The 5,299-nt window shown below is 56.9% G+C and overlaps 1 pseudogene; it reads right to left on the bottom strand.

Annotated features, from left to right (window-relative positions):
- Positions 1-410: 410 nt before the first annotated feature.
- On the bottom strand, positions 411-1,622 carry LOC123046804 (BTB/POZ and MATH domain-containing protein 1-like; annotated as a pseudogene).
- Positions 1,623-5,299: the final 3,677 nt, after the last annotated feature.

Below are 5,299 nucleotides of genomic sequence, written 5' to 3'. Positions count from 1 at the left end.
TGGTTGGTTTATTTATAAAAGGGGCCGAAAGCCTTTTTGGTAAATCTTCCACTTTTTCAAGTATCTTGTAAACACTGGCTGTAGGTGCCCGTTCGGTGATCTTCCGTGGCGCCAGCTGTGTCTGGTTTTGTCCTTCTGAGTTCTCTGTGAGAGTCGGAGATGCGTTGTCTGGCCGCAAGTCGACTTGTCGTCGATTAGGGTGGGCTTTGCCCTATGTGTTTCAGTTTATGGGAATGGGCTTGGCCTTGTTGTTTCGGTTTTTGCCCGGTTTTCCGTAATTAACTGGGCAATTCTCTTCTGCTTAATTAATAGATGAGGCAATCTTTGCCTCCGTTTCGGAAAAAAAATACTATCAAGGTTTTAGTACATCAATCTTCAGACATTTTCGGCTTACAAACGTTGAGGCACTTTTGCTATGGTTCAAAATGTTCATTATGCAAAAAAGAAAACCAACATCTATTTTGTACGAGGCCTTTTGAATTTCCTGCTGTGATCAACTTCTTCCTCTTCATGATCCTCCTCCAATGGCAGTGGTCGGCAACGTGTCATGAAGCGCTCATTGGTCTCGAGGATGGCGGCCAACACTTCTTTTGACGTCATAAAGTCTACGCACGCATCCTTGAGTCGTTTACAGTGATGCTGATTCGCCAGCGCGTACGTGCTCATAACGGTGGCGGCATCCATGATTTTGCACAGCTCATCTTCACACATGAGCTTCAGCCTCTCCAGCCCGTATATGTCTGCCGCGACCATCAGGTGCTGCATCGCCGCGACGCTGTAGCCTCCTTTGTCGTCGGCGGGTGGCAGCGGCAGCGAGTCTTTGTAGATGTAGTGAAGCATCATCTGGAAGATGTCCGGCTCAACGTCGATGACCTTGACGCGCGGCATGTCGTCCTTCTCCGCCATGGGGCCATAGAACTGAGCTCCCAAGACCGGCGACCGCGCGGCCAGAAAGGACCTGTGCCCGCGGAACTCCTGGCTACCCACGAGGAACGTGACGTCGGCGCCTCTCCCTTCCTCGAGCATGCTCTCGAGTTGGCTGGGCACTGTGGGCAGCTGCAGAGGCGGTGACTCGTCCGTGTCCGTGACGACGGTGAGGACGCACCGTATGGTGAAGCAGCCGTCCCCGAGTTGCGACAGCGATTCCAGCTTGGCCTTGTCCACGAAATAGTGGTGGCCCCATAGTTGGAAATCGCGCGGAGAGAAGACGCGCTTCACCGCATCGAAGCTGGCTACGTTTGCCTGGCTCCTTTTCTCTAGGATGCTCAGCGTGAACTTGGCCGTCGCATCCGTGGCTTTGGTGTCACTGTAACAGTGCACAAACGCTGAGGCATAGCCATGATAGGTGGTCTCGATCCCGTCTGGGTAGAAGTAGATCTTCCACCTGTAGCCGCCGACTTCGAGGACGGGCGAAGTAACGGACTCGCCCGACACCGATGCCATCGAGCCCCAGATAATGGGTCACCTCCAAATTGAGCGTACCGGTGTGCTCCCTGGCCGTGACACATCTCGACGTGATCTCCGGTGAGGCCGAGCTGCTGTTAGCCATGGCCGGCAGCGGTGGAGAACAGACGGGGAATTGAGTTAACTCGATCGTCTTGATGAACTAGAAAAGAATTTGCACGCGCGTACGTACCGTACCGTACCTAGGCGGCTTATAGTATATAAAAGAAGAAAGGAATCCGAAGAAAGCTAGGAGTAAATCATCAAGGAGTCCCGATGGGGAGAAGGATTTGCACGCGTATACGTGGGCGTCCGACTTTGCCACTTTGAAGAAGAATCGAAGAAAGGAAACGCTAGCGCTCACCCTACGATCAAGGTGCGCGCCTCGACCGCCTCCTCGCCCTTTGATTTTCTTTTGATCGAACGGCCCACACCAACCCTATCCATAGTTTAACTTTTACAACTGGGGTCTTGTTGCAATCCTACTGAGCGCAACAAAGGGTTTATTAAGGGAAGTGATCTGCGCCAGTCGACCGGCCCAATGCTTCCGCCGGTCGCTGGAACATCCTCCGATCGGACAATGCTTAGCCGCCAGATCCCCGCCCCCCGAGTCAACTCTCTTCTTTCTCAGATCGTTCTCACGCCCTCACCACCAACTCCTCGCCAGCACCAGCAGCCCTCGTCGGTGTGGATCGGTGGAGAGGGAGAGCAAAGCACCTTGAGTGCTGCCATTGCCATTGCCAAGAATATATAGGCGCAGGGCGCCAGTACAACAGGGGCGCGGAGTGCCAGTACAGGAGAGAGAGCGCGTAGCGCTAGTACGTGCATGGGATCGTGGGTAGATGCATGCAGTACGTGGGGGAGTGGAGAGGACTGCTAACACCCCGCCGCAGTTTGAGCGTCCGGCGGCCGGACGCACAAGCTGGACCGGAAATCTTGGAACGCCGCCGTGGGCAATCCTTTGGTGAGCACGTCGGCGAACTGTTGGGAGGTGGGCACATGGAGAACGCGCAGCTCACCCAATGCCACTTTCTCGCGTACAAAATGGATGTCGAGCTCGATGTGCTTGGTCCGACGATGGTGGACGGGGTTGGCCGCCATGTAGACGGACGAGATGTTGTCGCAGAAGATAATGCTGGCGCGAGGTAGAGGTACAGCGAGCTCGCCAAGAAGTTGGCGGATCCAGCAGCTCTCGGCAACCGCGTTTGCAACTGCGCGGTATTCTGCCTCGGCGCTCGAGCGAGACACCGTCGCCTGTCGTTTGGACGACCATGATACAAGCGAGTCGCCGAGGTACACAGCGTAGCCGGACGTCGATCGGCGCGTGTCTGGGCAGCCGGCCCAGTCCGCGTCGGAGTAGGCGACAAGGTCGAGGGAGCCAGAGTGCCGGAGATGGAGCACATGCGATGTAGTGCCGCGTAGGTAACGCGGGATGCGTTTGGCCAGTGCACGGTGGACGTCGCGGGGATCATGCATCACCAGACAGCACTGTTGGACGGCGTAGGCGATGTCGGGCCGAGTCATGGTCATGTACTGGAGTGCGCCGACGATGCTGCGGTACTCGGAAGCGTCGGAGACGGGGGCACCATCATGGGCAGACAGCTTGGCGCGCGTGTCGACCGGCGTGGGCGCCGGCTTGCATCCCTGCATGTTGGCGCGCTCGAGCAGTTCGTCGGCGTACTTGCTCTGGGGGAGGAAGAAGCCATCCGCGGTGCGAGTGACGGCGATCCCGAGGAAGTAGTGTAGAGGCCCGAGGTCTTTCATGGAGAACTCGGTCGACAGGAGCTGCTGGAGGTGGCGAAGAAGCGCCGTCGTTGAGGCAGTGAGCACAATGTCGTCGACGTACAACAGGAGGTAGGCAGTGCCGGCGTCGGAATGGAGCACGAAGAGCGACGGATCCGCCCGCGAACTGGTGAAGCCGAGGCTGTGGACGAATGCGGCGAACCAACCAAACCACGCCCGCGGCGCCTGCTTGAGCCCATAGAGGGACTTGTCCAGCAGACACACGTGCTCAGGTCGACTCGTGTCGACGAAGCCAGACGGCTGCTGGCAGTAGACCTGCTCGGAGAGATGCCCGTGGAGGAACGCGTTGTTGACGTCCATCTGGTGCACTGGCCACTGGCGCGCGGCGGCGATGGTGAGCACGACGCGGATGGTGGCCGCCTTGACCACCAGAGAGAATGTCTCGTCGAAGTCGACGCCGGGGCGCTGCGAGAAGCCGCGCACCACCCAACGTGCCTTGTAGCGTTCGAGCGAGCCATCGGACTTGAGCTTGTGGCGGAAGAGCCATTTGCCGGTGACGACGTTGGCGCCGCGGGGTCGAGGGACGAGGCGCCACGTCTGGTTCTCCATGAGAGCCCTGTATTCTACCTGCATAGCAGAAAGCCAACAAGGATCTCGCATAGCCTCACGCACGGTTTTTGGGATGGGTGAGATGTTGGATGGTGCAGTAGCAACATGGTGCTGTTCATACTTGGGATTCGAGAAGAATTTGCCAGCCTGAGCTCTTGTCTGCATTTTGTGTGTAGGTGCAGGAGGGGGTTGGCATCGTGGCGCCTGTGGTGGCGAGGGGGGTGACCGTGGCGGACTGTGGTAATGACTGGGCTGGCGGGAAGGCATCCGGCATGGTGTGGTCTGGGGTGTTAGGGGCTAGCGTGGTAGTGCGGTCGGACGGGGGTTGGGATACATGCGTGGTACGGTGGTGACCGGGGTAGATGCGGGCGCTGGTGAGGGTCGGGAACGGGGTCGTGTGGGTAGTGTAGGTAGATCGTCGAGGAGATCAGCAACCGGTGTTGGGCTTGGTTGTTCGGCATGGAAGGGAAAGCGGTGCTCATCGAAGACGACATGGCGAGATGTGATGACGCGGCCCGTGGCACGATTGAGACACCGGTAACCTTTGTGGTCGGCGGTGTACCCTAGGAATACATAGGGGGCCGATCGAGGCTCGAGTTTGTGGGGTGCAGTGGCTGCTAGATTTGGAAAACACAGGCACCCGAAGACTCGCAGGGTGGTGTAGGTGGGGTGAACACCGTAGAGTAGGAAGAAAGGTGTTTGGTTGTGGCGCGGCCGGCATGGGCGTCGGTTGAGGAGGAAGGTGGCGGTATTGAGGGCTTTGGCCCAGTAGGGGAACGGCATATGTGCGTGTATGAGGAGTGATCTGGCGATGTCATTGAGCGTCCTAAGGATGCGCTCGGCACGTCCGTTCTGCGGCGACGTGTAGGGGCATGATAAGCGGAGCACTATGCCTAGCGAGGAGAAGAATTGGCGCGATGCATGATTGTCGAACTCCTTGCCATTATCGGTTTGGATAGTGAGCATGGATAGGCGAAAGTGGTTGTGGATGAATGCAGTGAAAGCGCGTAGAGTGGGTAGCACATCCGACTTGTGGCGAAGCGGGAACGTCCAAACAAAGTGACTGTAATCATCAAGTAGAACAAGGTAATACTGATAACCAGATATACTGAGTACGGGAGATGTCCACACATCACAATGTACAAGCTGGAAAGGAAAATACGACACATGTTCGGAAGTGCTAAATGGTAGACGAACACTTTTGCCTAGTTGACACGCTTGGCAAACGGTGCTGGGGCTAGCTACATGATCCAGCGACGAGCTCTTGACAGTATGGTCCAAAGCATCAGCGCCTAGATGCCCAAGGCGTTGATGCCATAGATCACGGGAGACGGCAGTCAGGGCATGGTGGGTGCGGCTCGGTGGCGACATGGTGGACATGGGGTAGAGCTCGTCGTCGTCGGAGTTACATCGGAGGATCACCTTCTTCGTTCTTCGGTCCTTAACAGAAAAACCAATGTCATCAAACTCGACATTAAGAGGGTTGTGGCGAGCGAGGGCTTTG

This window comes from Triticum aestivum, chromosome 2B, assembly GCF_018294505.1.
Source record: "Triticum aestivum cultivar Chinese Spring chromosome 2B, IWGSC CS RefSeq v2.1, whole genome shotgun sequence".
Classification (NCBI taxonomy): domain Eukaryota; kingdom Viridiplantae; phylum Streptophyta; class Magnoliopsida; order Poales; family Poaceae; genus Triticum; species Triticum aestivum.
This window is presented reverse-complemented; position numbering and strand designations above follow the sequence as displayed.